The 27,360-nt window shown below is 34.3% G+C and overlaps 1 pseudogene; it reads left to right on the top strand.

Moving 5' to 3' along the window:
- Positions 1-630: 630 nt before the first annotated feature.
- The window catches only part of LOC139359171 (large ribosomal subunit protein uL30-like 1), a 31,293-nt pseudogene continuing 4,563 nt past the window's right edge, over positions 631-27,360 (top strand).

Raw genomic sequence — 27,360 nt, forward strand, 5'->3', positions numbered from 1 at the left:
TCACTCTAGATGTTAGCTCTAAGGCTGGTCTCTAAAACAAGAAGTGAAAAGATGTTTCAATTTCTCAGGGTGTGCTGTAGTTTGAATATCTGTCCTTTCTATAGCTCATGTTGAAATTGAATGCACAACATGGCAATGTTGAGAGATGAGGCCTTTAAGAGGTTATTAGTTCATGAGGTTTCCACCCTTGTGAGTGGATTGATCCAATAATAGATAAATGGGTTATCATAGAAGTGGGAGTCGTGGCTTTATAGGAATAAGAAGACCAACCTGAGCCAGTGTGCTCAGTCCCTTCACTATGTGATGCTCTGGGGCACCTAGGTACTCTGTAGACAGTCCCCACCAGCAAGAAGAGCCTCACATTAGAATATAGCTTCTCAACCTTAGAATTCCCAGCCTCCATACTGTAATAAATAAATCAATTTTCCTTATAAATTAGGGATCAGATATTCTGTCATAAGCAACAGAAAACAAACTAAGACAGTGTGTCTTTCCCAGCGTGTCCTCCAATATTCTAACCATGTTGCAAAGTTGCTTTCTAGGAAAAATCTTCCCTTAATTCATTCACAGAAAATAGCCCATCATACCATTTATTAATTAGAATCATGAATCAGGATATAAGAAACAGAAATGTGTCCAGTCCGAACACAAGGCATGGATACTAGGAGGCCAGGATCACAGGGGGCTGGATACATAGAAGTGGAGCCAGCTTCAGGTTTTGGGGGGCCTGAAGCTTACATGATCTTGGGAACCCTTTTTAAGAAAAATAATAAAAAATTACAGGTACAAAAAAAAAAAAAAGAAACAGAAATGTACAAAGAAATATCAACCATAGCATGAATATTTCATTCCCTGCCAGAGTTCTTAATTTCTTCAATAATATCAAAAAGGATGCTTGAAATTGGTTGTAAATGAGGAAAAAGATCATTTAAATATGTTGCATGTTTGACATTCTACGATTAACCCTCGATTTAATGAATAAACAAAGAAGAGTTAATTTTGCAGTGACATACAACAAAAAGAAAAATTAGGTCGGGTGTAGTGGCTGACGCCTGTAATCCCAGCACTTTGGGAGGCTGAGGCGGGCAGATCACGAGGACAAGAGTTTGAGACCAGCCTGACCAACATGGTGAAACCACGTCTCTACTAAAAGTACAAAACTTAGCCGGGCGTGGTGGTGGGCATCTGTAATATCAGCTACTCAGGAGGCTGAGGCAGGATAATTGCTTGAACCCAGGAGGCGGAGGTTTCAGTGAACTGAGATCGCCCCACTGCACTTTAACCTGGGAGACAGACCAAGACTCCATCAAAAAAAAAAAAAAAAAAAAAAAGAAAAAGAATTAGAATTTAAACAATATTGTAAAACAACAGATTTCACCCATGCTATCCCCAGTCTTCCATAGGCCTAGGAAGGTGATCCTGAATGTAATGGAATTTGACCAGTTTGTAAGAAATGTAGGAATTCTTTAATGGATGTAGTCTGGCCTCAATACAACTAATATCTGCCATTTCTACAATATATTGCTAGAACACACACAAGATGAGAACTGTTTTGTTTTGTTTTTTGTTTTGTTTTTAATATATATAGTAGTTTGGGGTAGCAAATAATACATCAAAATTACACCAGTTTACAAATAAGCTTTATCTTAAGACAAGGACAAAGCCTGTCATGATTTTCTCTTTTAAATATTTGCTATAACCTAGGTTCTAACTAAAAGGACTAGTTTTTGTAAATAGTTTTGTGGCTGAGCAAGGTAATTGAGGTAGAAAAGTGGTAGTATTTATTACCTGATAGGGCAAAGTAGTGGAGAAACGGAAGCCTGGTAAGTGTGAACCAATTAATTATAAATTTAATTTTGCAGTAATTTATTCAAATAGATAGCTGTCATGAAGTTGAGCTGTCCTTAAAATTAAGTTCAATATAGTGAAAACCTTGATTTTTCTCAAGGCCTGGTCATAGTTCAAATCACTGAATTCTAAATTGTTAGATGTATTAGGTAGAATGTTAAGACAGTCCCAATGAACTTCACCTTGTGGTATTACTCTTGTGTTTTTGTTACATAATACGGAAGAAAGTAGACGTCCTCACTGAGTCTAATTATGTGACTCCTTTAAAAGCAGAATTTTCTCTTGCTAATGACGGAAGAAGTCACAAAGGTTGGAAGTGTAAGAACATTTCCACAGACCACTTTTGGTTTGAAGATAGAGGTCTCATGAGAAGAAATGCAGGTTGCCTATATATGTAGAAAGCATACCCCAGTTGACAGCCAGCAAAGAAATAGGTACCTCAGACTTGCAAAAACAAGAAAATAGATTATTTCTGCAACCTTAATGAGCTTGGAAAAGAATTATTGCCCAGAGCCTTCAGATAAGAGCCCAGTCCAACCAACAATTTGAATTTAACTTTCTGTGGTTCTTAAGAGAAGCCAGACAAGTCCAAGAAACTTATCATCTACAGAACTGTGAGACAGTGAATTAGTGGCTGCAAGCTGCTAAATGTGTGGTCATTTGTTGCACAACAGTAAGAAAAAACAGGTTTTGGTACCTGGAAGTGGGATGCTATCTTAACAGAAACTTAAAATGTGAGAGTCTTTGGAAGTGGTCAGTGAGTGGAGAGTAGAAGAACTTTAAGGAGCATAATAAAAAGTGTACGTGTCCTTGAACAAACTGATGCAAGAAATATGAGGGTTGAAGATGTTGCTTTTGAAGGTTCAAAAGAAAATGAGAACTTGTGATTGGAAATTGGATGATTAAAGATCCTTGTTACATAGTAGCAGAAAGCATAGAATTTATAACACAAATTTGTAAAACTTTCTTAAATATTACGAGTTTTTTGTGATATATTTTTAGCTCATCAGCTATAATTACTGTTAGTGTATTTTATGTGTGGCCCAAGACAATGATTCTTCATTCAGTTTAGCCCATGGAAGCCAAAAGATTGAACACCCCTGTGAAATGATGCATGTTGCTATTTAGCTGAGATGATTTCCATGCAAAGTGTTGAAGATGTCGTCTGGTTTCTTCTTGCTACTTATAGTAAAATGCATGAGGGGAGAGATAAATTGAGAAAATAATCATTAAGTAAAATAAAATGAGGACTTGATTTAGAAAATGCCCAGTCTAACCAGATTAAAATTAAGAGACAATTTACAAAAGAGTGGTGCAGGAAAAGTAAGTGTATTCCTATACAAACTTAAGCTGCTCAGTGATCAAAAGGCCAGAGAATCCATTCACAGGAGATTATGTGTGTGCCTCAGATCTTCTCACTAATACTAGTAAAACTAGAGGACCTGTAGGAAGCTTTTGGGAACTGTCCCTTGTACCTCCAGCAGAAATAACCCAAAATAGAGAAGGTATTATTTTAGAAATATCTGTAGGCAAGATTTTTCTCCAAATCGAGTAAACCCACATAAAATCTATGCAAACCTCACGAGATTCTTCTAAAAACTATTTTTTTATGGGCAATTCCAGCTGGGTTGGTCATTCTATTTGACTCTGTGTCCTCCCCTCGCACCCACCAATCTCATCTCCAATTGTAAAAATCCCCATGTGTCAGGAGAGGGGCCTGGTGGGAGGTGATTGAAACATGGGAGTGGATGTCCCTCTGCTGTTCTCGTGATAGTGAGTGAGTTCTCACAAGATCTGGTTGTTCGAAAGTGTGTGGCACTTCCCCCTTCATGCTGTCTCTCTTCTGTCATGATGTAAGACATGCCTTGCTTCCCCTTTCCTTTCTGCCATGATTGCGTTTCCTGAGGCCTCTGCAGCCATGTAGAACTGTGAGTCAATTAAACCTCTTTTCTTTATAAATTACACAGCCTCAGGTAGGTCTTCATAGCAGTGTGAAAACAGACTAATACAGTCTGAAAGGTCAAAGTGCATGCTAAATAAAATAAGACTTTATTCAGAAAGTTATTAAAACAACCTTAACACTTTAAAATAGTAATTTTTCATTTAATCATACTGGTTTTATTATGAATCACAGTTAATTTCTGAAAAGAAGTCTAATCATATAATTTCCAAACACTGAATTTAGTACAGTGAAATTAAATAGATACAATTAATAGATATAAGTGATTTGAAGAAATTAGCAATTTGTCAATGAAGTCAAGAAAAATCAAGTTAACTGAGGATGTCTTACACAACCCTTTTTAAAAATAAATTATATTTTAACTTGTATCATGAATATTGGACCAACGATTCTATTTCCTATTATTTGCAAAAGTAAATCGTTGGTTAAACCACATTAGCATGTTCATGTGCTGTGGTGTATACAAAAATCATTTTATAATCAAACTCTGCTTTGGGCCTATTGACAGCGGTGCAGTTTACTAATATTTGACCAATTTGGTTATGTTTCTCAGTGAAACATATGAATCACTACACTTATTTAAAGGCAACATATTTTTAATGTAGCACATTTAAATAATCTGGGAGTATATTTGATTCATAGCAGCATTGGATAAAATATTTATTAATTTTTCCTTCTTCAAAAATAAAAATAAATCATAATATTCTTTTTTATTGTGGACAGTTCAGTTAGCTATTTCATCTTTGTATAAAACACACAAGTATATTTTCACACCAGGACTTGCTTTCTTTCTTACTCTCTTCTCTCACTCTCTCTCTCTTTTACCTTCATTCATTCTGAGTCTCATTGTTTCTATCTTTCTTGTATTATTTTTAAAGAAAAGAGACCAAAGATTAATTTTAATTCATAAATCAATTTCAGTATGCTGGTACTAATTATAAAAACAACTTATGTCAATATAAGTTCATATGAGACACAATACTAATTATCTTTTTTTAACATAAGAATCAAGTACAAAAATAATTTATTGGAACAAGAGTATTTTCTACAGACAAAATTTTATTGTACTCAATAGCTAATTAAATAACATGTTGAACTAATTAAAACTAATTTTATACACACACACGTACATAAGAGGTCTTTAAAAAGTTCATGAAAAACACATATTATGAAAAAGACTATGCATGAATTTCAAAATTTGTTTGCACCAAAATAAACTTACACTAACTTGTTGTAACATACCTTAACAGGGTCCAATTTGAGGTACTAAAAAGAATAAAGCATCAGTTTGAAAAGAGCCGCCATCAGAGCAACATGAATTATCCTAAAGTGGAAGCAAGAACAAACATCAAATTTATGGTGATGCTTGGGTGAAAAAACGATGAAATTATTGATGCTTTGTGGAAAGTTTATGGGGTTAATGTCCTATATAAATCAGCAGTTTGCAAGTGAACTCATTTTTAAGAAGGGCCAAGATGATGTTGAAGATAAAACCCACCATTACAGACCATCTACAACAATTTGTAAGAAAAAAATTAATTTTCTTCTTGCCCATATGAAGAGGACCAATGATTAACAACAGAAATGATAGCCAACACTACAGACATCTTAACTGGTTCAATTTACAGAATTGTGACCTAAACATTAAAACTGAGCAAAATTTCCACTTGATAGGTGCCAAAACTGTTATGCCCAGATCAGCTGAAGACAAGAGCAAAGCATTCAATGGAAATTGCAAACAAGTGGGATCAAAATCCTGAAGCATGTCTTCAAAGAGTTCTACCAACAGATGGCTTTAACAGTATGATTCTGATAAAGAAGCACAATCAAAGCAACAGCTACCAAGAGGTGGTATTAGTCATAACAAAATCAGATTATTAGTCAAGTACAAAGGTGATGGCAACAGTTTTGTGAGATGCTCAAGGCATTTTGCTTGTTGTCTTTCTGGAGGACCAAAGGATGATAACATTTGCTTGTTGTGAGAGTGTTCTGGGAAATTTTGCCAAAGCTTTAGCAGAAAAACACCCTGGAAGACTTCACCAGAGAGTTCTTCTATGCCAAAACAATGCTCCTGCTCATTCCTCTCATCAAACAAGGGAATTTTGTAAGAGTTCTGATGGAAAGTCATTAGGCGTTGAGTTTACTGTCTTGACGTAGTTCCTTTTGACTTATTTTTGTTTCCTAATCTTACAAAATCTATAAAGGGCATCAATTTTTCTTCAGATAAAAACTGCACTGATCTGGTTAATTTCCCAGGACTCTCTGGTCTTTAGGGATGGACTGATTGGTATCATCACTTATAAAACTGTCTTGAACGTGATAGAGACCATGTTGAAAAATAAAATTTATATTTATTATTTTTGTGTTTTAATTCAATTTTTCTGTAAACCTTAAATCTCCTATTATACATACACATATACATATTTTAGCAATTTGTCAATGAATTTAAAAAGTTGCTAAAATATTCTTATTAGCACTGTAAAATCACAATTTTTGTGATTTTATATTTTTGTTTAGAATATAATACCCCACACTGCTAAAATACATGACATTGATTTTTAAAGAAATATTAATAAAAATATTATAGTAGATTAAATAATGTTCAAAAGGTAACATTTTAAGTTTCATTTAACACAAGCAATTTGGCATAAATATATATTATATAAATATATATGACATATGTATAATCTATTATATTAATTATACATTATGATATATATTATCTATTATAATTATATAGAGATTAGATACATATAATAATATATATTTATTATATATCATACATATAATCAATATATAGTAAAGATATAAATATATATTTATTATATAATATAGTCTTATTATATTTATAATATATATAATTATACCAAAATGTTAAAGTATTAAATAAAAATAAATAAATCCTGTATGAAAACATAGGTACTTAATATTCTGTATATCAATAATAAAATGTATTATTCATTATCAAACGGTATTTTATGTATTTTCTAATGTAAAATTATTAGCTTTCAATAAATAATTCAATATAAATTTTTAGGAAAAGAGTTTTTATTGTTTCCACTAAAAATATAGTGTGATTTTCACTATTACTTCTCATCTAGATTTGAAGGAGAAACAGAGTGTGCTAAACTTGAGTCAGAATATGTTAACCTGAAGCACTGTGGTTTGGAGGAGAATAAAGAATAACTTGCATATACAAAACTACTGTAAAAGGATATTGAAACTGATAGCATTAGACTGTTAAATGTATGTTTAAAAAGTAGAAATCATTGGCCAGGCACGGTGGCTCACGCCTGTAACCCCAGCACTTTGGGAGGCCGAGGTCGGCGGATCACCTGAGGTCGGGAGTTCGAGACCAGCCTGACTAACATGGAGAAACCCTTTCTCTACTAAAAATACAAAAATTAGCCAAGCATGGTGGCGCATGCCTGCAATCCCAGCTACTCGGGAGGCTGAAGCTGGAGAGTCACTTGAACCAGGGAGGCGGATGTTGCGGTGAGCCGAGATCATGCCATTGCACTCCAGCCTGGGTAACACGAGAGAAGCTCCGTCTCAAAAAAAAAAAAAAAAAAAAAGAAAAAAGAAATGATTTACATGTTTATTATAGTTCAAGACTTTTTCTGATAGGTTATGCATCATAGAAGTAAATTCATTTTTACTTAGGTCTTCTGTGATGTGGTGAGAAGAAACATTATAGCATAGAAAATATAATTACAGGCTGCAGTTGAAAATTACCTGAGTTCAGATCTCAGCTTTTCTACTTAGTAGCTTTGGGATCATGAACAAATTCTTAACGTATCTTTGTATCTTCGTATCTTCGGAAAGGTCTCATGATTTACTGCTCTGCTGTTGCCACCTTGATATTCTTAATAATATTTGAAAAAAGTCTTGCATTTTCATTGTGTGGTTGATCTCAGAAATTATGGTGCTGGTTCTGTTCATACGTTAATGTGTGTGGAAAAGAGCTTTGAAATATGTCTGGCATAAAGAAAGCCAGCAATTAAGGAACACTAACACTGTCATACTGAGGTGGGAATTAATTCATCCTCCGATATCTGAAGTTCAGAATGTTTACCAGGAAATCAGTAACACATGTTTTTATGAGGCACTTTAAATTGTCATGTACAATTACATGCATACAATGCATCTGATATTTCCTCTGTTCTTAACAAATGGTTGTTCATTGAGGTTCTCTGTCAGCATGCTATTGTGTTCATACAGGTAAACAACCTTTTGATTTGAAGAACTTTAGATTGCAAAAAACACGCTTTTAATTTAATTCCTATTTTCAAACAGTGTACCCCACTTCAAATATTCTTATTTTTTAAAAATATAAAAGCAAAACAAGTCCAGGAGAGTAAGGTAACAACCTGCAAAGTCTTCCGCAGTGAATGATGACAAAGTTGGCATACCATTAGTAGGATTCTCATCTGAATTCAATGTTTTAATCATCCTTAATATCTCAAACTAAGATTGCCAGAAAAAAATTTGTCGTGACAGTGGAAAAAAGTGAATTTAGTTTTTATCACTCCCATGTGTGAATAGTTCATTTTTCTCCTTAAAATCAGAATCTATAAGAACAAGAAGTATGCTAGTCTTACTAGTCTTAAAATCTTTATATTTCTTTATTTGCAAATAGTAATCAATCATTAATTATTTTTGAATAAAAAATAAATGTGTTGAAAATAAAATGTGGTTTAATTATCTATCAGGCAGACCAGATCTGTGGGATGGCAATCCTTCAAACGCATATACCCACCTTAAATTTGGCGTATAGCAAGTCTTCCTAGCTGCACTTATTGACCTTAAGCTCAGAAATATTTTCCTCTACTACATCAGTTCTCACAGCTTTGAATGTATTCTTTCGAAATTTACATAAGCAATTCCATTATTTGTGGGTTTTTTTTTTCTTTCTTTCTTTTTTTTTTTTGAGACGGAGTCTTGCTCTGTCGTCCAGGCTGGTGTGCAGGGGCGAGATCTCGGCTCACTGCAAGCTCCGCCTCTCAGGTTCACGCCATTCTCTTGCCTCAGCCTCCCAAGTAGCTGGGATTACAGGCGCCCGCCACCACGCCTGGCTAATTTGTTGTATTTTTAGTAGAGACGGGGCTTCACTGTATTAGCCGGGATGGTATAGATCTCCTGACCTCGTGATCCACCCGCCTCGGCCTTCCAAAGTTCTGGGATTATAGGCGTGAGCCACCGCGCCTGGACTATTTGTGTTCTTTATCTGTATTTATTGCTGGTCTTTGCTCGTGTGAATGTTGGAAGAACTGGCAAAGCAAAAATAGAAAGGGGACATGCGAAGTGTAAAATTAGGAGGACTTCATCTATACCTTGGTCCAAATACATGACTTGTATTTGTCTCTAATATTCTGGATACTCTGCTACATTTATTGCCTCTGGTGAAATAGTACTGATGCTACTGGGCAGGAAACCAATAGACTTTATACTACCCTGGTGCTGCTGAAAATCATTGCAATCTCTATCTGCCTGCCTCCAAAGCCAGTGTTGTTGTAATATCCACCAAAAGCAGAAATTGAAGTAAAATGAAATGAAATGGTGACATTTATTTGATTCAACAAACAGCACTTCTCTGCCCTTATACTTATTAATCTGTCATCTTACTGCTCTTTGGTTTTATGTATTTGTTTTCTTTTTCTCAGCATTCTAAGAATGCTTCTCATGTTTCATTAGCGCATATGTAATGATCAGATTTCTTGGATTTGGAAATATAGATTTAATTAATAATGTCAGTCTCTTATCTTGGAAAAATTTGATATGCACTACTTAGATAAATCATAAATATAAAATATAAAAAGAGAGAAGAAAATATCTCATGGCAATAAATACTATATAGATAATTAAGACAGTGATGCAGTAGATACCACCTTAGCTACTTCAGATGGGACAAAGAAGAAGGCCTCGCTGAGGAATTAATTTTATGTATACTGGCTACATGACAGGAAGGAATCAGCTATCTGAAGACGGGGCAGAAGAAACATTCTTAAAACAAGAGAAGAGTTGATGGAAATATCATACATCAAGCCAAAACAGGCATTGTCAGGTGCTATGGTTTGAATGATTTTGTCCCTTCCAGAGTTCGTATTAGAAACTTAATCCCCAAGGCAAGGGTTTTAGAAGGTATGGCCTCTGAGGGGTGATTGAGACGTGAGGGTTCCATCCTTATCAATGGAATTAGGTACGCTTGTAAAAGAGAGCTGGACAGAAGGAGTTTGCTCCTTCTTGTCCTTCCACCTTTCTCCATATGAAGACAAAATGTTCTTTCTGTCTGGACAATGCTGCCCTCAATATACCATATTCGAAGCAGAGACTGGGCTTTCACCAGATACCAAGCCTGCTAGTGCTTTGAAATGAACTCCCAGCCTCCAGACTAACATAATAAAATTTTGTGCTTTATAAATTACCCAATCTCAGGTTTTCTGTTATAGCAACGCAAATGGATAAAGACATCACACCATCTCCAAATCTCCAAGCTGGGTGACAGAGTGAGACTCCTTATCAAAAAAAAAAAAAAAAAAACAAAAAAAACTCACACCATCAAAAAAAGGTGAGGTCAATGTGCCAATTATAGAGGTATGGTACTTTTGGAAATACAGCCAGTCTAAAAAATTGTAAATTTAATCAAGGTGCAATGAAATGTCATTAGATTATTTTAAACAGAGGGATGACTTAACAAACTTAAGTTTCTACTGATTTAGAATACCGCAGAAATAATGAGATATCCTTTCCAATATTAAGTAATAAAAAGATTGCTGTTGCATCTTGGCAGCTCTTTGTCTTTTGCTTTTAGGTAAGCTGGCTGCCATGTTATAAGTTGCCCTGTGGAGAGTCCTTTACAGCATGGTATAGAGAGAGCCTCTGGCCTATAGGCAATGAGAAATTCAGACCATCAGTCCAGAGACCTGAACAGAATTTTGACAATAACAATAAAAATAACTTGTAATGGAATCCACCTTCGTTTAAGCCTTCAGATGGGACTTCAGCTCTGGCTGACAGCTTGACTATAATGTCATGAAACACCTGGAGTCAGAGGCATCCAAGGAAGCAACCTCGGAAACCTGGTAAGCTTTCTCAGAAACTGGGATATAATACATGCTATTTTTAGACCATACAGTTTTGATGTAATTAATATGTTACGTAACAGTGGTGTGAATGGTCAAAAGTTTTAGATGTAGCTCATTATCATATTGGAATAATACAATGCATGTAAATGTAGAGTATCTAAATTTCACAGCTTGTGTGTAAAAATATGAAATATACAATTCTACTAGCTATAACTAAGAAGTTAAACAAGTTTGCCACATTACTCATGAAATTGCAATGTACGGAGTGGCAAACCACTTTTGATTTCTCCCTGCTTAGATGACATTGCTGTATCAAGCAGATGTTTCCCTTCTTACAAACATACTTTTTAAAAAAAAATTAAATATTTAAAAACTGGCAATAAGGTAAGGTGTTGATAAAGAGACGTTATGATTTTGCTTATGCAATAAAAAAAAAGTGAGAAAAATGCTATAAGAATGTAGAAACTAGAAGGGAAGGGAAAGATGATGTAGGAGACAGTTTATAGCAGCATGACAAAGAGAAGTAGATAGATGGTGATGAGCTGAGTCATATTAATAGTGGAACATTAGGGGAAAGATTTATTAACTGATGCAGTTACTTATTGGTCTAGAACTGCCTTAAATCTTCCAGGGTTCATGATTTGTATGAATGCTCCATGAACTTTGAAAATGTTATCCCCATAATGGCAGCTTTAAACTAGAAATATAATGTAAGACCTATATGCAATTTTATTTTTTTAGTAGCTATATTAAAGAAAGCAAATGAAAACAGGTGACATTTATTTTAATAACATTTTATTTAACGCATTTTCCCCACAGATCATCAAATCAATGTGTAATTATAATAACATTTATTAATAGAGATAATTTAACATTACTTTTTTTCTTCAAAACTAAATGTGTACTACTTTCATTACAATTTGGACTGGTCATATTTCAAGCACTCAATATCTACATGTGGCTATTGGCTACCACAGCTCACCCCCTATATAATTCCACACATATTCTTTCCCTATAATCACATAAACAGTGTCTATTATGAGAGAGTTTGGTTATTTTCAAAGAAAAGAACTTAAAGAAAATACAAATTCAGCATAGCTAATTGAATTTATAGGAATTATTTAAAAACAACTAATTTAATGTGGAGGAGGGAGACAATGTCCCTGGATCATATTATAGGATATATGGAGTTTTATTTTAATTTGTCTTAATTACTTGGTTAAAGGTAAAAGATAATGATGAATTGAGAATAAAATTGCCCAGGAAGATGAAGATGTGAGGACATCTCAGAAACAATTCTTTAGGGCTCAACAAAGCCACATCCACCAACTCCACATTTGATAGAAATTACTATGTGTCTCCAAATTAAAACCAGATCTTTACACTGAACCCCACAGTACAGGACAGGAAGGCAAAGCTTAAGAGCATCAATTACATCAAACTTAAGAGGGGTTAGTTGTAAAATCCTAACAGTACTGCAGTTTTATAATTACATTTCCCTTCAGGGCAGTAAGGGTAGCTGGGGGGAGGTCGTGATGGTTCCTCAGGCTGCCCTAGACAAGACTATACCTAAGAGTGGCTCTCAGTTTTTACTGAGACACATGAAGAGAGATTTTAAAGTTGGAAAGTAGAGTTGCTAGTGTAAACCAGGGACTCAAAACACATTTTAGGGGAACGTTTTAAGATGTTCAATCTGAAGAATTATAGTGTGTGTGTTTACACTGGTTGTGGGGAATGGGAGTGACAGTTTATGAACGCACTGCAAAAACTTTGAGAATTTTTGCTTTCCTCAAATACGTGAGTGATTTATATTTGAAAGAAAAATGAAGAATACTCCAACTCACATGAAATAATTGGGACAAGTGGTATACAAATCTGAAAGGCTTTTTCTGTATTTATCTTAGAGTTCTTCTCATAAGAACCTTCGTCCCTCAAAAGCACGGTTATCTGATTGCTGTGATTATTATGGCAAAACATAGATGATTTGTGGTCTAGATTTACACATGACCCCTTTTATTTCTGAAAATCTGTTATTCTTTAAACCATGTACATGTTTTGGTATTCTAATAATAAACAATAAAAGAAAAAATAAATAAATAAAACACTGTAAATGTTTAAAAAGTATGCACTGGCTACTCTGAAATAAAATTTGACATGATGTTGTTGCCAAAGCATTCATTTCCAGTGTTCTTTTTAATGCATTTATATACATATGTAAATGTGCATGTGTTTTTGTGCAATCTTTTATTCCTAAAGATAATCATACTATGCACATTTTTGTCTGTTACTCTTTTTAATTTAACAAAATATTACTTCGCTCCAGACCAGTACCTGGAGGCCTAACCCATTTTTAATAGTGAAATACTATTCCAAAATACTGAAATGTCATAATATATTTAATCACTTCACTATCAACAGACATTTGTACATATTCAGTTCTCACACACTATAAGTAAACATACTTTCATACCTGTAAAAAATTCGAAGAGGAGGAATTGCCTTGTCAAATAATAAACTTTTCAATATTGATGTAGTATAAAAATAAATACATATATTGAATGACTTTCATGTATAAAACGTAACTCTAAAAAGCAACATCTAAACAATAAATACATCTCAAAATAATACCTTTCTGAGTACCTAAATTATCTTATACTCTTGCCTTCTGAGCAGCTTTGAAATTCCCCTTATAAAATTAAATAAATAGTTCCTTAGTCTTTGCTTGAATATGTCAATAAAATTCAGTTCAATATATCAACAAAGTACTGACATCGCATTAATAAATCATGTGCTGTTATTTTCTGGATATTACATATTTCAGTATTTTCTTAAGATTGTTTATTCTCAAATTAAAAGTTTATGATTTTCCAAAGACCAGACACATATACACACACACACACCCCCATACACAGAGAGGCACATACACACCACACATGTTAACTCTTACACCTTAATTGCAAATAAAAATTGTACATAAACATCATGAACCTTTCCTCAAAATGAAGAATATGCACCATGCTTAAACAAGTTAATTTATGGCCGGGCGCAGTGACTCACACCTCTAATCTCAGCACTTTGGAAGGCTGAGGTGGGCGGATCCCAAGGTCAAGAGATCAAGACCATCCTGGCCAACATGGTGAAACCTTATCTCTACTAAAAACGCAAAAATTAGCTGGGTGTGGTGACACGTGCCTGTAGTCCTAGCTACTTGGGAGGCTGAGATAGGAGAATTGCTTGAACCCAGGAGGCAGAGATTGCAGTGACCCGAGATCACACCACTGCACTCCAGCCTGGCAACAGAGCAAGATCCCATCTCAAAAAACAAACAAACAAACAAACAAAACAAAACAAAAAAAACAAGTTAATTTCTGTTACTGTTATGTTACTACATGACTTTGCTCCAAAAAGTTTAAATGCATACAACTAGTTTCAGAAGAAAGTCTATTTTGTTTTAAAAGTATATCTTAAAATGTATTTTCTTAACTTTTAATAATGATATCACTTTACATTGAGTATGAATACTTAGTATGTAACAGTTTAAAATAAAACCTAAAATTGAATAACTGTTTTTCTTATTATTATATACCTGATATACAAATTACTTAATGGAAACATTCTGAATTATTTTTAAATGTATGTCCTTTTAGAGTATCTTATAAGCATGCTAGGCTTATTTTTTCTTTTTATTACAATATTAGTTGCATATATATATGCAAGTGCTGCTCGCCTACATTTTATTCCATACAGATCGTAATCCTAGTCAATTCCAATCAGGATCACTCCACAATCCCTTGGCTGCCGTATACTGTTGAATTATCCCTGTAAGTAGTCTCTGTTGCCTCATTCAGAGGCATTTCAAATTATGTAAGACCCATTTCAATTACTCAAAACAACTGAAAAGTACTGTCTGAACCCAATTATATGATATTATTAAAATGCAATGCATTTCTATTTTAATAGTTTAAATTCTATATTTGTTTATTAAAATACTAAGCTTACACGTAGATAAAAAGAACTGCTAATATACAAAATTGCTAATCCTTTAACTGTGCGGCCTAATTTGTCACGTCCAAAGATACATATATCTGGATAGTCTGTAGTGATGGTTGCTGAACTGGTCTGGGCATAATTTATGTGTGCACTTTTGCATGAATTTCCATTTTATCTTCAAAATATTAGAAATATATATCTTAAATACTTTTACTATTGCAACATTCTCCATTTATGAAATTCATTTTCATTTTTACATTACATAAAAAACAAATGTTACAAATATTTGAAGTTAAAGCTTAAAGAGATGTTCACATTAGAGACATTATTGTAAATATCTGGTCTATTTAAATTGTTATTGTTTGGTTTTGGTTGAATAATTTATTTTACCTGTTGTTTTTAAAGAAGCATAAAATAGATATATTATGCTGAAATATTTGGTGCTAAATTATTTATAGTATTTTAAATATTTTTCTTTATGACATCTTTCTCATAACAGAATAGAGTATGAAATACTGAGCTATTTGTTGTCACTTCAAGCAAAGTGTGAAAACTGCATGCCATAACTGAGTAGGAATAAATAGTATACATATGAAATTGACTCAGAGACATGCTATTAGTGCTCCCATTCATTTATTAATAAAAATTAATCCCAGATATTAGTATTGGGATATAATTAAAAATTGGGACTAGTTCCTATTCTATAGATTATATGATAGCAGTAAAAACATAAATAAATTACAGAAAAATGGTATTCTCTTTCACAGAAGAAACTCAAAATGGACCATAGACCTAAATGAAAAGCACAAAACTATGCAACTTGAGCAAGCTAATACAGGAGAAAATCTGGGTGACCTTGAGTTTGGTGATAACTTTTTATATGCGACAGCAAAAGCACAATCCATAAAAGACAAAATTGATAAGCTGGATTTCATTAAAATTAAAAACATCTGTTCTGGGGAAAACATTGCTAAATGAGTTAAAGATAAGCCACAAACTTGAAAAATATATTTTCAAAGCACATATCTGATAAAGTACTTGTATTTAAAATATACAAAAATTCTTAAAACTTAACAATAAGAAAACAAACAATCCAACTAAAGAGTGGACAAAAGAAGTTGCTATATACCTGACTAAAGAAGACATACCAGTTGCAAAAAAACATCTGAAGAGATGCTCACTAATATATATCACTGAGGAATTACAAATTAAACAATGAGAAACCAACGTGCATCTATTAGAATGACTAAAATCCAAAAACACTGAGAACATCAAATGCTGGCAAGGACGTAAAGCAACAACAATGTTCTTTTATAGCTGGTTAGAACCCAAAGTTGGATAGACACTTTGGAAGATAGTCTAGTGGTTTCTTACAAAGCTGAACATAGTCTTACCACATGATCATACTCTTAGATACTAAGCAAATCATACTCTTAGATATTAACCAAAATTAGTTAAAAACCTATGTCCACACAACATCTACCTGCAAATGTTTGTATCACATTTAATCAGAACTGAAACACACTGGAAGTAATGAATAGATAAATATATAAAGAAACTGTGTTATATCCATATAATCTGCTGTTATTTGACAGTGAAAACAAATGAACTAACAAGCTGCAAAAAAAAGGAAGAACATTACATGCATATTACTAAGTGAAATAAGCCAGTTTGAAAGGCTACATGCTGTATGATTCCAACCACACAAAATTCTTGATAAGGCAAACTATGGAGACAATAAAAAAAAAATCAGTGGTTGCAGGATTGTGAAAGAGAGGGCTCAAGGCATGAATAAATGGAGTACAGGGCACATTCAAGGCCATGAAAATATTCTATACAATAGTTTACATAATTTAATCACTGTATGTATTACCTGACATTGTGCATTTGTCAAAATCCATAGAACTGTACAACACAAGGAGTAAACCCTAAAGTGAACTATGAAATTTAGTTAATAACACACAATGTATCAATGTTTTCCATCAATTTTAACAAACATACTATACTGATAAAAAATGTTAATAGGCTCAAGCCTGTAATCCCAGCACTTTGGGAGGCCGAGGTGGTCGGATCACCAGGTCAGAAGATCGAGACCATCCTGACTAACACGGTGAAACCCCGTCTCTACTAAAAATACAAAAAGAAGATTAGCTGGGTGTGGTGGCGGGCGCCTGTAGTCCCAGCTACTTGGGATGACTGTGATAGTTGTGTTAACTGTACAAATTGATTGTAAAACATGTGTGTTTGAACAATATGAAATCAATGCAATTTGAAAAAGAACAGAATAACAGCGATTTTTATGGAACAAGGGAAGACAACCATAAGGACAAGCTGCCTGCGGGGTCAGGCAGAAAGAGCCATATTTTTCTTCTTGCAGAGAGCCTATAAACGGACGTGCAAGTAGGAAAGATATTGCTAAATTCTTTTCCTAGCATGGAATATTAATATCAATATCCTGGGAAAGGAATGTGTTCCTTGGGGGAGGTCTATAAACAGCCGCTCTGGGAATGTCTGTCTTATGCAGTTTTGAGATAAGGACAGAGATACACCCTGGTCTCCTGCAGAACCCTCAGGTTTCCTAGGGTGGGGAAAAACTCTGCCCTGGTAAATTTGTGGTCAGACCGGTTCTCTGCTCTGAAACCCTGCTTTCTGTTGTTAAAGATGTTTATCAAGACAATACGTGCACCGCTGAACATAGACCCTTATCAGTGGTTCTGCTTTTGCCCTTTGTCCTGTTCCCTCAGAAGCATGTGATCTTTGTTAGACCCTTATTAATGGTTCTGCTTTTTGTGCTTTGAAGCATGTGATCTTTGTACCTACTTCCTGTTCTTACACCCCCTACCCTTTTGAAACCCTTAATAAAACCTTGCTGGTCTGAGACTCAGGCGGACGTCATGGTCCTACCGATATGTGCTGTCACCCCCGGCATCCCAGCTGTAAAATTCCTCTCTTTGTACTGTCTCTCTTTATTTCTCAGCCAACTGACACTTATGGAAAATAGAAAGAACCTACGTTGAAATATTGGGGGTGGGTTCCCCCAATATAACCATATAGTTCCTGTAAGGCAATATAATGGTTTATTCTTCCAAGTGATGTATGTTGTCAACTCTTGACAGTTGACAGTTTTTTAAGCTGTAAACAAAATATCAGGAGCTAACAAGATATGAAGAAAATTAGGTAGAAATATAAAAACATAAATTATTTTGCAGTGTTATCCAACAGAGAATGTTTGTCTATCTTGTTATGAAAGAAGTATCCTGAAATCTGACATTTCTTTTTTTTTGCCTGCTGTCTTAAAATACTTGAGAAAAAAATTCCCCCAAATATAAAAACATAAAGTTGTACATGAAACATAGCTTTTTTTTGGGACAATCCAAATATTTCAGTGTTCTCTCCTCCTCTCCCCTGGTAACAGTGGAAGAGGCTGGTCCCACATATGGAGGACTTTTGATGGCCTAGGGCTAAATTAGTTTCATACTTCTAAAGATAAATGCAATTTGCAAGGAGAGCTATACTGGAATGTTAAGGTCACAAAGCTAACAGACACAGTGGAGTATTCAAAACTGTGGGAGAAGAGAATCCTATAGCAAAATGAGTATAAAGAACTAGGAATGTTAAGAATAATCAAATAGTGCAAACTGAGATCAAGATAAATTATGAATGATAATTCTTTCCTTTTGATCAACCAGTTATCAATAAGGCATCCTGACCCAGTCTTGTTTTGCTTTGCCAGTAGCATGATTTGATTCGATTAATGCAAAAACTTCTTGTTTTATATTTTTAGAGATTATGTTTTGCTTTTTTTTTTCTCTCAGTGCTTTGTAGAAGGGCACATACTCCCCTTTATCAGAGCAACCATCCTATTTCAAAACATGCAGCATCTTTTTCCACATTTTTTTTTCTTTTCTTTTCTTTTTTTTCTCTTTTTTTTTTTAAGATGGAGTCTCATGCTATGGCCCAGGCTGGTGTGCAGTGATGCAACTTTTGCTCATTGTAATCTCTGCCTCCTGTGTTCAAGCAATTCTCCTGCCTCAGCCTCCTGAGTAGCTGGGATTACAGGCACCTGCCACCATGCACACCTAATTTTTTTTCTTTCGTACTTTTAGTAGAGATAGGGTTTCACTATGTTGGCCAGGCTGGTCTCGAACTCCTGAAAACCTAAGCAATATCATTCAGGACATAGGCTTGGGCAAAGAGTTCCTGACTAAAACAGCAAAAGCACTGGGAACAAATGCCAAAATTGACAAATGGGATCTAATTAAAACTAAAGAGCTTCTGCACGGCAAAAGAAACTATCATCAGAGTTAACAGGCAACATACAGAATGGGAGAAAATTTTTGCAATCTATCCATCTGACAAAGGGCTAATATCCAGAATCTACGAAGAATTTCAACAAATTTACAAGAAAAAAACAAACAACCCTGTCAAAAAGTGGGCCAAGGATATGAACAAACCCTTCTCAAAAGAAAACATTTATGCAGTCAACAAACATATGAAAAAAAGCTCACTGGCCATTAGAAAAATGCAAATCAAAACCACAATGAGATACTATCTCATGCCATTTAGAATGGTGATCATTAAAAAGTCAGGAAACAACAGATGCTGGAGAGGATGTGGAGAAATATGAATGCTTTTACACAGTTTGTGGGAGTGTAAATTAGTTCAACCATTGTGGAAAACAGTGTGGTGATTCCTCAAAGATCTAGAACTAGAAATATCATTTGACCCACAATCCCATTACCAAGTATATACCCAAAGGATTATAAATCATCCTACTATAAAGACACATGCACACGTATGTTTATTGCAACACTGTTCACAATAGCAAAGACTTGGAACCAACCCAAATGCCCATCAATTATAGACTGGATAAAGAAAACGTGGTACTTATACACCATGGAATACTATGCAGCCATAAAAAAGGATGAGTTCATGTCCTTTGCAGGGACATGGATGAAGCTAGTAACCATCATTCTCAGCAAACTAACACAACAACAGAAAACCAAACGCTGCATGTTCTCACTCATAAGTGTGAGTTGAACAAAGTTTGAATCTCTTAACACTAGTACTATTTTAAAGATGCTAAATCATACTGATGCTTAGTACCTCTTCAGTCTTTCAAACTCTAAGGTCACCTAGATAACCTAGATAACTGTTAATTTTGCAAGCTATAGGAGTCTCTATTACAGTCCTCTCTACCAGGCTGTATCCTTTATATAGTTAGAGATTGTTCTCAACCAGAGAAGAGCCATGTTTTCCATCTATATTCTTTGAATGAATGATATTAAAAGTATGTTTATTTTATAAAATTATATATAATAGATACTATTTATTAAATATAATAATAAAGACACATTAAATTCATAATTCAGGGGTATGAGAGTACCATCTTGGCAATATTCCATTTGGAAAGGAAGGACAGTCATTTTTAAAGTCAACATTCTTGTCCTCTAGTCTGTATTTGTTTGAAAACTGCCATTCCATATATGCATTTAGTCAACCAGTTGTGCTGACTGAATAATATTTATTGAACATCTTATGTAAAACATCTGTTAGTTTCTGATACATTGCTGAATAAAATACAATTTCTGCTTTCAAAAACCTTTCATACTGTGATAACAGCCTGATAAGACAGATATAATTACATGTATACATGTAACACTAGTATACATGTAATATTATAATTATGGGCAAATGATAGAAAGTGTATATTAAGGTGAAAAAATGTGGCAACAAATTTTCATAGGATAATTTCTGAGCTGAGTTGACAGAATACACAGAAGATCCTTAAGCTGAAAGAATAAGGGATCTTGTTTAAGTGGCAAAAATAAACATACGTTTAGAGATGTGTGAAGCTTCACGATGATGGGGAAGTATCAACAATTCTATAATCCAAGAATGCAAGTGTATGTGTAAGAAAAGGTGGAAGCTGATGAAAAACAGCAAAATAAGAAAGTGGATTAATAAATAGAGGCCACATCATGATTATTCCATCTCACATTTTTTGAAACCAGGCATACTAATTCTGGACAATAAAGACAGAGTGAACTCTGGTTGCTCAGCCATTACTTCTTTGCTCATGTCAACAATAATACCATGACCTGGCCAGGCATGGTGACTCGTGCCTGTAATCCCAGCACTTCGGGAGGCCGAGGCGAGCAGATCACCTGATGTCAGGCGTTTGAGACGAGCCTGACTAACATGGCAAAACCCCGTCTCTACTAAAAATACAAAATTATCCAGGTGTGGTGGTAGGCACCTGTAATCCCAGCTACTTGGGAGGCTGAGGCAGGAGAATCGCTTGAACCCGGGAGGTGGGCAACAAGAGTGAAACTCTGTCTCAAAAAAAACAAAAAAAAAACAAAAACAAAAACAGAACAAAACAATAAAAAAAGGCATGACCTTCTTTCATGATGCTCTAACTCTTTTACGTCTCCTAAATCTCGCCTCAAGCAGGACTCCTAGCCAATACCTGGCCACAACGTACATACTTCAGTCAGAACAATAAAACCAAGTAAAGCATAAAAGAAAGACAGTAAATCCCTATCCTATATCCTTAAAAATACAAAGTATTTTATATTTTTTCTAGAATTCCAGCAAATGTTAAATCATTTGCAAGAATTGTCTAAACACGTGATTTGAAAGTTTCTCATGCTCTTTTGCTGGGTTAGAATTACTCTTTCCAGAAGCCTAACCAGGAGGTAGGGTTGGGAAGAGAACCGAGGCGAGGCTTGCTTGGGCATTGTGGAAGATTGAGGACCTGGCACTGTCTGCCTAGCTAGTAAAAGAAGCAAATGAAGAGGAGCTGCAATAGACACTAAGATTAAGCATGTGATTTTGTTTATAGGTAACTATAGAAAGAATGAGCATGCTAAAGATATTAGAAAGGAATGAGAAAATCGAAAAGGAGGTAGGAAAAGATGATAGGCTTCAGTCTTTAGGCTATGAAAAATACCAGTATACCTTTATTTGATGCTGTTGGTTACATAAGACAGACATCGTAAAGGTCAATTTTCACCAGAGAAGATTTAAGAAGCATTGGAGAAATATCTATTTATTAAATTATGTATTCCACAAACAGGAAGTATGCTTTTAAAAATCATTTTAAATTGTTTTTGTCTCATAAAATCTAGCATAATTATTTGTATGTATTATGCTAATAGATAGTAACTAATTATCGTAGGAATAAGGCAATGCATTTTAAGACTGGATGTATAGCTACAGGGTTTTCCATCAAACACAAACAATAATTTCTACAAAGATTTAAACTTCTAATGGAATAAAATAGAAAAAAAATGTATATATATCCTAGCATACAGGAGCAATTATTCTCACAATATAACTTTTATCACATAGAATAACTTATTTGAAGTGTTACATGGGATACTCTAGAGGAAGTCTTTTTATATTTAACCAAAGATATGTATACCTGCTGTGTTATAAATATTTGTTTAAATTTAAGGGTATTGGCCATGAACAAAAAATGAATGGTCATTGAGAAATCTGTTATAATTGGGCATACATGATACAAGATTTGCCTGAGCACATTTTAGAACTCTGGAAAAATATAAACTATTTTTATTTTCCAGGGTTGTGACTGACAACATCTCATGGTTGACAGGTCAATCCTAATAAAACCATATATCTGACAATCTAGATGGCAGGCAGAGGATGGAGATCAATCTTTACTTAGAAAAGTTGATGGAATATGTCATAAACTGAGGACACAATAATACTGTGACCTTGTATATAATAATGAAAAACCCTTAAAGTTTAGTAACTTGATAAGTACCAAAATATTAAATACATTCTTCTGTATTTTGGATTAAATTATATGAAAATACTTAAATGTACCGGAATTAAGAACCCAGAAAATATAAACTTGCTGTAGAAATGACAAGAAAAGTAGAAATAGATTATTTACAGTGTATCTATTATATACAATATACAAATTCTGAAGAATGTTTGGGTAATTTTTATATTACTTTGAAATTTCTTAATCAAGAAGTGAAGTGATGACACCTCTGCAAAATTGCAATTAATTAAAATAACAGATAAGGTGGGTTTTTTCTTTTCTTGTTTTCTTTCTTTTTTTTTTTTTTTTTTGAGACGGAATCTCGCTCTGTCACCCAGGCTGGAGTGTAGTGACATGATCTCAGCTCACTGCAACCTCCACTCCTCCAGGTTTAAGCAATTCTCTGCCTCAGCCTCTGGAGTAGCTGGGATTACAAGTGTGTGCCACCATGCATGGCTAATTTTTTTTTGCATGTTTAGTAGAGGCGGGGTTTCACCATCTTGGCCAGGCTGGTCTTGAACTCCTGACTTCATGATCCACCTGCCTCAGCCTCCCAAAGTGCTGGGGTTGCAAGCGTGAGCCACCGCACCCGTCCCCTTGTTTTATTTTCTAGGAAGCAACATGACTTATTCAAGTGGGTAGCTCAATTAATTATTCAATGATAATCATAGAAATTATGATCATAGAAAATATTCAATACTTTTTCAGGTGAACATTCATTCGTCTTTTGCACATGCTCCTGTTAGATGTCATTAAAATATTGATCATAATAATCAAGTTATCATATCTTACCATCTGCAATGCTTTTCAGATTTAGTCAGATTTTGAAGTAGCATTTTTCTGTTGAAAAAATTAAATAGGCTTATGTAAAATTATCTAGGAAATCACAAATTAAATGAATTTTATTTTAATTGTTTATACGTATGGAATACCTTCTATGAAAGTAATTAGAAAAACACTAGCAAAAACATTGTTTCAATATTGTATTTGTAAAATTGTTTCCCAAACTACCTTTTATTCTAAGAAATAACTAAGATAAAGAAGCTTAAACTTAAATACTTTATTTTGATATAAAATTTTCCATTATTTGTTTTTTAGGTGAATTTATAACATAAAAACTAAACAAATTTTAAGTATTAGGAGAGGCTTTGGTTCTAATAATGGCAGAGTAACTTATATTGGACTAACAGTGCTTCAGATAACATTTATATATCTTTAGGGAAAGTATAGAATTAAAAGAAAAATAATTTGAAAGCTTGAATGTAACTAAAACCAGGCAATAGTCGGAAGAGATGAAAAGGTAACTCACTCTTTTCTCACCTATTAGAGGAACATCAGTGACATGTATGAGTATAAATAGTAAACATCTATTCACCTCTATTAAAATAACCAGTCTGATTTTTTTAAAACTTTATTTTTTAATCCCAAAATAGTACATAAAATATTGTCTTGATAGTACAATATTCAATAAGTGCTCAAAAAGTGTTAGTTCCTGTTCATTCTTGAGAAACGTTTTGAAATTTTTCATGGTGACCAAAAATAAAATAAAACAAAAGTTGCGTGTTATGTGGGCATTTTGCTGACTTCTCACTTAGAAGAAGAGTTTATTCATTTTTTTGACAAATTGTAAAATCTGCAGGAAGGTACTTGTTGGGAGGCATTAACAGTCAAAGGAGATCACTGTAGGAAGCATCATTTAGTAACATGTGAGAATCTGATTTATATAATTTTACACTGTTCTAGAAATTAGAGACATGATGTTGAAATTATTATATTGGTTAGATTATGCTTCAAAAGAATGAACTGTTTGGTCAAAGAGAAGGAAATTGAATAGTTTTACGTATTGGTTTTGACATCTTGGATTTCAAAAAAAAGCCCAGTGGAGAAAGATATGATCTTTGGATGAAGAAACTTAAAATACATATGATTAGCAAAGTTCATTTCAGATACTTCAGGTAAAGCATAATTGTATCATCCATAACCAAAGTCATTAAAAAGGTTATGTATTTAAAAGTGTCTAAAATTTTGAAAGCTGAATTTCTCATACTATGATTGAGAAAGGCCTAATAGAGAACAATGAGTTTATATTAATAGTGATTGTATCAGGAGAGAATGTACATGTGTATCTAAATAAATGTGGTAACTATGACTAGATTAGAATATCTATGTCAAGAAATAATTGTTTCCAGAAGTCTCAAGCTAATTATAATATAAGGTAAATGAGTTATAAAGTTTAATTACAATGTAAGGTCAATTTTAAAATTTTAGTATTAATAACTAGAGATAGAATAATAGATCTCTTACAGGTAACCATGAAACTAGGCAGAACATATATTCATACTTTTAGAAGATCACCTCTGAAATATAGAACTTGAAATTCATTTCCATCATTAACCATCTGACTGGATACCAAGAAGCAGTTTAAAATTATTTGCTAAATAAATATTTTCCCTTTAAATAACTATTTTCAAGAAATTTAAAAATCAAATAAATGTCACCTCCAGAATTACTTCTTTGCATACAGTGTTGAATACTACGCTCTTCTTTTTACAACTTCTACCTTGGTTTAACTCAATCCTCTTGCCTTAACCTGGTGGCTCTGAGAAGCTTGAGAAAAATGCAAAAATCTCAATTGGTCTCATTTTACACATATAAAGCAAAATCCAAGTGGAAATCGGGCACTCCATACAATGCTAATCTTTCCATATTTCTTAGTATATGTGCTTTGTTTTCTCCACGAATTGAAATAAATATTTCACCTTTGTTCTTCTTTTCAACCATCCTATTTTATGTATTTTTCTTACTCTGAGTTTATGGTATTTATTCAAACGTCCATGAGTAAATAAAAACTTTCAGAAGATAATTTCCTCAACTTCTCACCATCAAATTTCCATATTTACCTGTATCTCTACCCATAAACTCTCCTCTCATTAGTTACAAAAGATGGCCTGTACTTATTTCTATTTCAGACCAGCTTTTTGACTCGTGTCCTTGATCCTATTCTCACTCATTGGCTCCAGAACTGTCCACTCACATGACTAATCTCTATCTTCAATTCTCCATCTCCGCTGTAGCGTTTTGTGACTTGGTGCTATGGTTTGCAAGTTTGTTCCCTCAAAACCTCATGTTGACATTTGAATCCCAAAGTTGGAGGTGGGGCCTAATGAGAGGTATTTGGGTTATGGGCCAGATCCCTTATGGGTAGTTTAACAGCATTCTTTGGGTGGGGGGAGTGAATGAGTTCTCACTGTATTAATTCCCTTGAGAGCTGGTTGTTTTAAAAAAAACCCTGGAGCTTCCCTGCTCTCGCTCTTCTTTTCTTATGTGATCTCTGCACACACTGGCTTTCTTTGCTTTCTGCCCTGAGTGGAAGTGAAGTGTCTCTGTTGTCTGGGGTATATACCCTGGCTCTTGGTCTTGGCTGAGAAAGGATTCAGGACATATACTCCCACATGAGGAGTGGGTTTTGGAGCAGAAAGTTTAATGGAAAGAGAAGAAAAGCAAGAGAAATGGTGTCCTCATGTTGACAAAACTCAAAAGAGGGTCTCTGATTTTTGGTGGAATGCAACTGGTTTTGCACAGAGGCTGGAGGAGGTGGTGATTGATTTACACAGGGACTAGCGAATTGGTTTGACCAGGTGTGCCTTCTACACAGCCTGCAAAAAGACTGGCTGTCCCACACATGTGGTTTTATCTGGAGGCTGGCATGACACCTGGCACACCCGGTGACAAGGAAAAGAGGGTGGGAGCCACCATATTGGGTGGACCTGGCTTCTAGCTGCCGGTATTTGCGTATCAGTGCTTTCAGGTCTGGTTATTCAAGCCCCTTTCTGATGGAGAAGACATGGTTTGGGAGTTGCTTTTTTATTAAAGGAAAGTTCCACTGGAAACTTTCACCCTTTCTAGCTGCCTAAAAATTATTTCTTAGTAACACCTGTAATAGAAGAAGCCTAAGGCGTCTCACTAGACGCAGATGGTCAATATTCAATTTTATAGATTATTAGAGATGTGAACCAAATAAACCTTTTTCTTTATAAATTACCCAGCCACAGGTATTCCTTTATAGCAACACAAAACAGACCAAAATACATGAGAAGTAAGAAAATTTCTGCCTTACATGACAGAGGTCCTTCTCGTCATTATTATGTGACACTCTTTACTGCGTCTGGTAGAAAATAGAGGTATTTCATAAACAATTATGAAGTAGTCAAACTTCCACAAAGTTTGGGCCAATTTATTTATTTGAGAGATATTTGCATAAGTTTCAACAAGGTGGAGGAAACAAATCTTGATTCTGACTCTATAAAAAGAGAAATAAATATTTGCTATTAGAAATATTTCTATTAGAGGATACAGAAATCACACACCTCAGTATAATACATTTAATAACAAAAGACATTAATGTGATGAAATTGCTGACATTCACCTCAATTATAAAATGTAGACAAGTTTTAGCAGTACTTTAAAAGAAATACTTGATCAGACAAGGACAAGATGTAATAACAATGAAATATGTACATCCCTATACTTATCTATCCTTCCTAGAACATGGGGAGGGAGTTGAGGGGAAGTCTTCAATTAATAGACTTTTGAAAAATTCAAAGAACCTCATCAGCCAAAACATAAGAAAATAATGCAGTTACTTTATTAATGTTAACTATTATTGTTAAAAATAAAAGCAT

This window comes from Macaca nemestrina, chromosome 16, assembly GCF_043159975.1.
Source record: "Macaca nemestrina isolate mMacNem1 chromosome 16, mMacNem.hap1, whole genome shotgun sequence".
Taxonomy (NCBI): domain Eukaryota; kingdom Metazoa; phylum Chordata; class Mammalia; order Primates; family Cercopithecidae; genus Macaca; species Macaca nemestrina.